This window comes from Protobothrops mucrosquamatus, unplaced genomic scaffold (assembly GCF_001527695.2).
Source record: "Protobothrops mucrosquamatus isolate PMUCROS unplaced genomic scaffold, P.Mucros_1.0 scaffold_154, whole genome shotgun sequence".
In the NCBI taxonomy this organism is placed as follows: domain Eukaryota; kingdom Metazoa; phylum Chordata; class Lepidosauria; order Squamata; family Viperidae; genus Protobothrops; species Protobothrops mucrosquamatus.
In genome coordinates, this window is record NW_015386230.1 from 2,350,328 (window position 1) to 2,361,012 (window position 10,685).

Here is a 10,685-nt window from a genome sequence, read left to right on the forward strand (position 1 = left end):
GAAGCTCAAATAGATTTGGATGCTTGAGAATCTCCATAGAGATTTATGACAGTTACATTTATGGTTGATACTTGCAATAAAAAAATCTCAACAATCTGGAAGCAATAGCATTTATAGCATCCTAGCTATTTCCAGTTTGCTAAGGTCAAGGATATAGTAAACTTATTTTCCCAAAATAACACTTTTCTTCCTAATTGGGAGCTGATATATTTAATTATAATAACGGAACTGTTTTTATCACTGGCTTGCATTAATATAAAATTTATTCTGAAGGTATACCTTAGGTTCCTATAGGATGTAGGAAGAGGAAAGTAAGGAATTTTGTTGCTCCACAGGAATATATTGGATATAGCCCACCAGGGCCAAACCTAATAATTATCTTTCACATATGGTAGCCAGGAATGGAATCACTTAGAAAAACATTACTTTTTCTGTCTTTTCTTTGCAAAATAGAATGTACTTTTATATTTTTCTAAAATGTGCAAAATAATATACATGTTACATAAATATGTTACATAAAAAATAAAATTTCAAAATACCCAAAATGTAACTTAAAAGTTTCCAGTTGTAAATATATTTTTCTAAAACATTAACTTTACTCATTATCAAATCTATTTGCATATTTTTTATTGACGTAATGTATTTATTGATCAGCTTTTCTGTACACAGCAAGGCTAGCATTCACTAAGATTAATAGTCTTTTATCTTTTAAGTTAAATTTTAACTTAACATTCACTTAATAAGCACCACAAAACGTAAACTTTAACAGAAATTTTATTACAGGTAAATTCTTGGTCAATGACTGCCTTGTTTAGTGACTGTTTGAAGTTACACTGACACTGAAAAAGCTATTTTATGACTGGTCCTCAAACTATGACATCCCACTGATCGCTTGATCCCCATTTGTGCACTTCACAGCTGGCTTCCAACAAGCAGTTAATGAAAAAGCCAGCAGTGAAATTGCAAGTCGCAGTAATGTAATGACTCACTTAATGACCACATCATTTAGTGATGAAGTTGCCAGTCTCAATTGTGGTTGTTAAATGAGGACTATCTGTTCTTCCTTAAGGATATGAAGTGGAGTACTATATTTCTTTTAATATTCAATATTCTTTCAATATTCAATTATTAGGTGTAATTGCATTTCCTTGGGAAAAAGTTCAGTATTTGGAACAATTGATGCTACTTGTAAGCAGAGATCATCTTTTATACTTAGCCTATTACTGTACTTGCTGCTTATGAAAATAAGGTTCTCTTACAAAGATATGTATTGCAAATGGCATAAGTTATTTCAACCTTGACTGGCAATACTTTTTTAGAAGCTCTAGCCAGAAAATCTGCACAATGAAAGTGGGTTATAATGTGAAATTAGTTAAACTGGACCTATGTTGTATTCAATATAGACAGTCGTCGACATACAAGAGTTCATTTAGTGACTGTTCGAAGTTACAACGGCACTGACAAAGTGACTTATGAACACTGTTCACACTTATGACTGTTGCTGCAATCCCATGGTGACATGAGCAAAATCCAGCGACTTGGCAACTGACTCATATTTATAACGGTTGCAGTGTTCCTGGGTCATGTGATCATCTTTTGTGACCTTCTGACAAGCAAAGTCAATGGGGAAGACAGATTCACATAATTAACTGTGTTACTAACTTAACAACTCCAGTGATTCACTTAACAAATGTGGCAAGAGAAGTCGTAAAATGGAGCAAAATTCACTTAACAAATGTCTCACTGAGCAACAGAAATTTTAGGCTCATTTGTGATTGTAAGTCAACTACAGGTATCCCACTTCTGCTGCCCTGTGATGAGGGAACAAAACACCCTCAGCATCAAACCTGCTCATCCTCTGAGCTCCTATGCTGATTGGTTACCTCATAGGCCACTGGCTAATTAGGTATCCTTTCTGCCACCACCCCTTCACTTTAAGGCAGTTTCAATCTTTCACACCAGCCCTCTGGGGAGCCAGAAGAGGATTGAAAAGGAAATCCTCAGCCCAAACTTGGACTGGCCAAACACCAAAGAGAAACCAAAATAAAACTTTGGGAATCTTTACCTCTGCCAAGCTGATAAAAGGTGATAAAAGGCAATTTTGGAATTTTCTGTTGGAACTGAAACAAATAACCTTTATTAAAACTAAAAAAAAAAAGTTTCCACTAACACAAAGTTTAAATTAAAAAGAAAAGAAAAGAAAATAATGCAATTCTAACTAAAGCAACTTGCCTGAGGTAACCCCAGCACCTAGCACCCAGCACCCAGCACCCAGCCAACTCTTCCGCAAAAAGCACCCCAAGCTCATCCTGCCAAAACCTGTCAGAACCCTTTTCTTCTCTTTTTATGAGCCTCTGGGCTCATTTGACTGGCCTTTGATTTAAAAGGTCAGCTGCTCCCCACTACACTATTAGCGTGGAAGGAGATGTGTTGCTTCTGCAGCTCTTACACTTTTCAATCTGTCTCTGTTGCTGCATTTAGGACAAGGTGATAACCAGAACTAAATCAGGAAAAAGATTTTAAGCAGCAAAGCTGAAGGAAGGAACTCACTTCACTTGATCTGTGTTGCTAAGCAAGCTAGAAACTCATGCTGAATTTCTAGCTCTCCTTGCCTGGAAGCAGAGATGAGCTTCCTTGGTCTATTTCCAAATTAATTTAGATGAAGTCCTCGATTGTGAATGGTCTAAACGTCTATAGGAAGGAGAATGCTGTAGCATACCTAGGATGTTAAATCTTTAATTGACTTCATCATGCAAGATCTGTTAACTACCCTCTTTTATGCTGTGTTAGTAACAATTTAGATAATTGAATGTTAATACTGCATTGTGACGGTTGTCTTCCAAGGATAGGACACATCACAGTGTAGAAGATAACTGTGCACCACACATTATTGTAGTCCTCAACTGTAGGAGAAGAAGAGGCAGTGCCTGGGAGCCAAATCAAGAGAGGCATCAATCTGGAATTGTTATGTTCCCACAAGCAATTCAAATTCGGGTCCCCTTGATTTCTGTTGATTTTTATCTAGCACCAACTTACTGCTGACCATTAGTTGACTAGATTCTTAAGTATAGGCATGAGCAATATATCTTCTTAACTGAAACTTAATGTGTTGTCTTGATTCTTTGAGCTCACCTCAAAACTTTTCATTGGAACACAATGAAAAATCTCCTAGGATGGCATCAGACTTGCAACCTGGAGTAGCAGTTGACAATACCACGATGGAGGCTGTTCTGCGGTGCCAAGATGCAAAATATGTCAGCTATGATGCTCCAGTTGGTCCAGCAGATGCAGAATTTGCCTCCTATGCCTCTGTTGGTTCCAGTTCCCACTATGGCAACATTGCCTGTGCTGCAGAGAACTCACAGCTGTTTGCCCGAAAGGTTTGGAGGAACATCAGAAAAGATTAGAATCTTCATAGCCTTGGTGGCGCAGTGTTAGAATGCAGTACTGGAGGCTAAGTCTGCCCACAGCCTGGAGTTTGATCCTGACAGGGCTCAAGATTGACTTAGCCTTCCATCCTTTCAAAGTCAGTAAAATGGGGACCCAGATTGTTGGGGGCAACATGCTGATGTTGTAAATTGCCCAGAGAGTGCTGGGTGGTATATAAGGAGGGGTATATAAGTGTAAGTGCTATTGCTATAGCACAGTGTGGGTTGTTTATTGGCACCTGGCCAGAATTCATTAACCAATTGATGATGGATCTTCTTCATATCGAGTTTCCCAGCAGCCTTGCATTGTGCTGCAGTGGGTACTTCTCATAATCAAATGCAGCAATTATATTATGGATAACTATCAAAACTTCATGGTAACTTTCAGAGGCTACTTTGGGGATCCCATGCAGTGATATGTCCTATTCAGAAATATCATCAAAGCAGTAGAAGACACACCTTTCCTAACATTAGGCTTTGTCCTGGGGTTAACTCTGCTTCCCTAGCTTTGCAAGTTAACACAGGCATGTAAGTTTTTTATGGTTAAACCTTATATAAAAAGTCTTAAATTGTGTAAAATGGCATACAATCTTTGCCTCCTTCCAAAAGTTCTTTCATATGTTGGGATTATGTGCTGCTTCAGGGTGATTGTCCCTTAGTTGTTACCAGTGCTTTTTTTGTAAAAAAAAAAAAAAGGTGCCGGAACTCTCACATGTCATACAACCCGCCTTGCCTACCCTACAAGGTTCCATTCAAAAAAGGTGCTGGAACTCCGTTCTGGGCGTTCTGTGACAAAAAAAGCCCAGTTGTTACTGAGCTTGGGTCAAGCTGCAGGCAGGAATTACACCCCAATGGGCTGCATACCATAGCTTGTGGTTCTAGTAGTTGACTGATAATCCTCTTGCTTACTTGTAATAGTTGTACTTTTCCACTTCCTTGCCTGCTGGTTGTCTTCTTATCCTTTCCTCCTACACACCCACATTTTGTAGGCTAAGGCCCTGGGTGAGGTGAGGCTGCTTATGTCAATATAGGTTCCTAAAAATGGCAGGATGTGACTCAATTAGGCAAACACCTGGAACGCTGGTGTGTGGATGCTTGGAAATGTGTGAATGGGGGAATAAATGAATAGTTCTGGGGCTGTAAACTCTTCTATTTCAGAGTGACTGCAGTATGGCATGATTGAGGGTGTAGTGGCAAATAAGGATGAGTAGGCTAAGGTTGCTTATTTAATAGAATAAGAGAGTTGGAAGAGACCTTGGAGGTGTTCTAGTCCAACCTCCTGCTCAAGCAAGAAACCCTACACTATTCCAGACAAGTGGTTGTCCAATTTCTTCTTTAAAACCTTCAGAGTTGGAGCACCCACAATTTCTGAAGGGAAGTTGTTCCACTGATTAATTCTGTCAGGAAATAGCAGCAGTTTGCTCAGACTGGGCAGCCAGAACAGAATTAAATTATAGGATAAGATGGACCCAAACATAACCAATTGGTTGGTGGGTGCATGTGAAGGAATGAAGCTGAGGTTGCTGTCTACATTTGGGAAAAGCAGCTACAGACAAGCAGAAATGCTTCCCACCCTACTGGATAGGCCCAGCTCATGCTTTGTCCCAAAGGGTCATAAGAGAAATCCTATAATTCTATTCTATTCTATTCTATTCTATTCTATTCTATTCTATTCTATTCTATTCTATTCTATTCTATTCTAGCTGCTCAATCTGAGCAAACTGCTGCTATGCATCAAACAGGCAGCCCTAGCCTGCTCTTCCTTAATTGCCACCAGACCCTCAGTCTTGTCAGAGCCTTTGAAGCAGAAGAGGGTTTTTTTAAGTAGAAATTAATCTGATCCAGTGAACAAAAACAAGCATATTTGGCTTGTTGTCCACTTTTATTTCCTTTCCAGTTAGACTCTTTATTTAGACTTTCTCTAGAGCTCTTTAAGTTAACTAGGTACTTTTAAAGTTTCAAAGATTTAAAGAGATTAGAAAAGCAGTTGGGAAAATATATCAAGCTACTTTGCTCACCTGTAGGCTTGCCAAACAGAAGTACTGCTTTATCATGATAAATATTCATTTTATAAATAGCCTACCACTGGGCTTTGAGTGGAGGCCTACAGAGGAAGAATAATGGAATTTGAAGCTGGAAAAAGGAAGTACTATGGGATGGGAGACAGGTGGTAAAAATTACCAAGGATTTTTTCCCCTCCTGCTGTCATCACTGTTGTCTGCCTTTTACAAACACATATTTTTAATTGTACTGGGAAACATTTAATTGTCTGTTACCTGAAAGGAAACAGCTCAAATTTAAATGACCCCTTTATACAAAGTAAAATTGGACAGGAAGATGTTATGTCTTCATCACCACATTCTCAGGTAATCTAAGAGGACTCTTGATCTGTTCATATTTTTTTTCTCTTAATAACAAAAATACATTGTTTTCATCTATAAGCTCTCAGTGATAATTAAATGTAACACCTACATCCTTCTGTTATAAGCTTCCTTCTCCCTTCTCCTCAGAATACTTTCTCTAAAAAACTTCAAAGTGTTGCAAAGCTTTCAAAGAACATGACATGACAATACAAAGAGCAATTGATGACCCTGGTATTGTTTTATCACTTACAGTAAATAAAAGATTTATAGATATGATAAAAACTAGATTATATAACTTGTGATCCATTAATTCGGATAATTCAATTAACCTTAGCTCGGTTAATTGTACAGAACAGTTTACTAAGTCCTTGAATCTCCTATCTGGAGAACCTATCAGGGAAGGTTCTTTGCTGAAACTAAATCTGCTTGCCTGGTAGGAACATCTAGAGAGGGTCTTTGAGAGCTCCCAACTTAAGAAGTACTCAAGGTCTGGAATAGGTAGTCATACACCATGAAAAATTATGCTATAGGGATGCTCGACCCCATCCTTTCTTGTGTTTTACAAATAACTAGAAACCCAGCCATTCCAGCCTATATACTTGTAGGTTTCCATCAGAGGAACTTTTTGGGGTGATTTATGCTCAAGCAAGGAGCACATGTATCAGCCTTTCTTGTTTTGCTGCCTAGTATGCTGCACTATGTACATGGTTCTGTTTTTGAATACCATAGTATATAGTCATTGATACTTCTATCCTCAATAATTTATCGGATCACTTCAAAACATACTGATAGTCATTGCCTGGGCATGTGTATTGAGTTCCAAAAGCTAATGGCTAAATTTTATAAAGAGTAAAAACTTTATATATATATTTATTTTAAATGTTTATATGCTACCCTTTACTATGTCAGAATTATGGGGCAGTACACAATTATATTACAGTGTAATTCTAAGCTTTCTCAATAAGCTTAAAGGACATGGAATTGAAAGGCAGGTCCTCTTGTGATAAGCAACTGGCTAAAGAAAAGAAAACAGTAGGAGTGAATGGGCATTTCTCACAATAGAAGGATGTAACTAGAGGGTTTCTCTCTATCCTAGGACTGATGCTTTGCATGTTATCTAGAATTGGTGTGACTAGTGGAATAGCCAAGTTTTCTGCTGGCACTAAATTGTTCAGAGTGGTAAAAACAAGGGACTGTAAAAGCTTCAAAATATCTCTGCACATTAGAAGAGTGGGTGTAAAACTGGCAGGTGTCATTAAACGTCAGCAAGTATAAAGTGATGAAATTGTAGTTCCTAACTACTCTTACAAACTAATGGGATCAGAATTAGTAATGACTGATGAGGAAAGAGATCTTGGAGTAATCATAAACCGTTCAATAAACATGTCAACATAGTGTGCAACTACTAAAATAAAGGCCAACAACTTGTTAGAGATAAGAAAATAGGGATACCAGTATGATAACGCACTCAGATAAATTAATGGTGCATCTCATCTGGAATGTTGTGTGCTATTCTGGTCACTACAGTTCAAAAAAGATATAATGAAACTAGAGAAGGTTCAAAGAAGGGCAACTAGGATTATCAAGGACTGAAGCAACTTTCCTATTATAAAAGGTTGTCATATTTGGGACTTTTTAATCTAGAAAGTAAGTGAATGACAGTTAATATAAATAAGGTGTACAAGATTATGCCTGGTGTGGATAAGCTGGACAAGGAGAAGCTATTTTACTTTTCACAAAATATTATAATCAGAGGTCACCCAATATAACTGAATCTTGGAAACAACAGACAAAGGGTTTTTTTTTGCACATGTAATTAAACTTTGGAATTCAATTAACATGAAAAGTGATGCTGACTAGATGAGCCAGGGACCTAATCAAGCAAAGCATAACATAATTTTTATGTAATAAAAATATAAATAGAATCCTTAGCATTACTTTGATTCCTAGACTTTAGTGTTTTGGGGCCCATTCATCATATGAATACAGCTCTGTATAGCTGTAGAATAATGTTAAAATATTGGAAAATCTAACATAAATATATGCTATAAATGATACATGAAAAAGGAACAACTCCAAAGATGCAGCTTTGTTATGCTGATATTCCTTCATAAAGTATGAACGTTCATTCACAATTACATGGGAAAAAATAACATAGTAACAAGGTCCACCATAAAAACATGACAATATTTTGAATTTCAAGGTAATTTAATGTAATCCAAAACAAATTCATATGACTGTATTTCATCCAGGAACAAGTGGAGCCCCTGGTCTTCATGGGTTTGCATGGTATCCAACGCTTGAGGTTTTTCTCTGGGTTTCTAATCCTGGTGCTGAAGAAGTGAATAAATATTAGGATAATTCAGCCATTTTGATCTCTTTCAAAACATAGTCTAAAATTGTATCTTTTAAGTTCTGGAGATTCTATATAACACCTGTTTCTTTTTATAGTGTTTGCATGTCTGCAGCATGCTTGCTTTGTTTACCACAACAGTAGATTTTAATGACACTCCCGTAGTAGTATTACAGCTTTCTTTTCCATTCTCCCAGACGTCCCTCAGGCTCAAGGTTTTTCAAGATAATAAATGCTTTGGGGTTTCTATTAATGAAAATAAATCTCGCCAAAGCAACCAGGAAAACAAACAGATTGGCTCACCTGGCACCTACATGAGAGCCTCAATTTTTCATTATTGGTGCAATTCACAGCCAGAATGTGTGAGTCCAAAGCAAAAACAAAAAAAAAGAAAAAGAAAAGCAAAAGTGTGTGTGTGTGTGTGTGTGTGAGTGTGTGTGTGTGTGAGAGAGAATACATTTCAGATAAGAATGTGAAACCTGATGTTGTTCAGGGAAGAATACCTTTCTAAAAAAATGTTCAAGACAATTTATTGTATTCAGTTTGTTTAAAGAGTTCAATCTTTCAAGGAATATCTGGATGTGCCCACAGTTTATTCATGTGGCTTCATTTCAAATTCTGCAGCTCAACACTTACTTTTTGAGTGGCATGGCAAATCTTATCTATCAGTAGTTTGCTTGTTAACCAACATTTTTGATAATATCTTAGTCTTCTTTGTGGTGGATAGCTAGCCAAGACTACTTCATTTGAATTGGGTGATTACTAATTCAAAGATAAAGGGGAAAAATGGGAGCAGCAGAACCAGCTCTGTTGGAGCAATCCCATTTTGCAGCCATTCTTTCATCTGTCTGTCTGAAAGGAGTAGGTAACCATAGATAAATGCTCATTTCCGGGCTAAGAAGCTATGCCATACCCAAGTTTAGTTGAATAAATCAACAGCAGTATTTTTCAACAGTAGTAAAACCACTCCTTATTAACCTTAATTTAATCTATCATTTCACATTTGGAAATCTTTTTACATTTAACCACAGGATGGCTTAGCTAGCACTTTGCTCCTCACAATGACACCTTCTGTGCTATCTGTCACTCCTACAAGGTAAATTGACTTAGAAACCGATGACATACAGATCAGGACTACTTTTATTGTAACAACTATAGTAATGGAATCTTGAAAGTCTGAATGTGCTCCCCCCCCCTTCAACTTTATGTGAACTAGAGAGGAATTTGTCTGAAACTCCTTTGTCTGGTTTGTTGGGTCTGTCAGGTTATTTTCTTGGCCTGGGTTCAAGCTTATCCAATTGTTGCCTTAGTATCCTATCATTCAAGGCCATTCCCTCTATGACTATAGATACTTTGGCACCTCTCAGGCTATACACATCACCTGCTTCTTTTAGGAGGAGGAGGAGGAGGAAGAGAAGGAGAAGGAGGAAGAAGAGAAGGAGGAGGAGGAGGAGGAGGAGGAGGAGGAAGCATTGTGCCAGCTTCAAGTATTTTATTTTCAAGAAAATTTCTAAGTCTCATCCTGGAACGTTAGAGGGGATGGTGAGGTGCAGTTTACCTTTTCTGACAGGTCACAAGTACTATTATAGCCATTTTGTGACAATGTCCATGATATGCCTTTAAAATTTCAAATATGCCCATTGTCTTGAAAAACTGCCAGACCCTTGATTTAGAGTGGTATGTGAAAAGAGTCAGAGAATTAAAGCACTCCAGGATGAGAGGCAGAGCAATCTTTGCCCCCAAATGTCAGTGACTAGAAGTGTACTTCAGCCCTTAAAAATCTCACAATCAACATGCATTTAGATGTGTCGGTTCTCTTGTTAGCATATCTGCAAAATGCTGGCTAGACAATCAACATTGGCATCATATCCAGATAACTGATTTTTCAGTGTGATAGATGACTACATTTCCGCAGCTTAAAATCAGTGTGTGCTACATTGCACAATCTAAATAATGAGATGATATAATTAAGGTTTCAGATAATACAGTCTGAACACTGAAGAATTTGTTGTGGTGTATAATTTCAGGTTTTGTCTAAATAGTTGTTGCAACAAAGAGATTTGTATATTTTCAGTGAACCCATTTTTCAACATGTCCCACCTTTCATTATAGCTTCTCAATCTTCTGGCAATTTACATTTTGCATGCCAATAGCTTAAACGTCAAGCTGTTTCTGACTGATTCAGAAGGCATCCTTGGAAAAGGCATTGTTCCACAATGTTTGTTCCTCAAATGCCTCCTTCTACACAGTCCAAACCAACTGGTATTCGTGTTGCTAAAAGCCTTTTCTCCCAGAGATATTCTTTGAACACGATTTAAAGATCAGGGCAGCATAATAAATGTTTTGACTCACATGGCTTATTATAGTGAGGCTGTATGCCAGTTCCCATTATCAAGCATGAGAACATGACAGTGGGGGGTAGAAACAAACCAAAAAAGAAAGAAAGAAAAGAAAAAAGAAACCCAATCAGGCAGGCACAGAACAATAACTTACAAGATCTTAGCTAAGGGAGCAATTATTTTTTACCCTCGATGCACACTT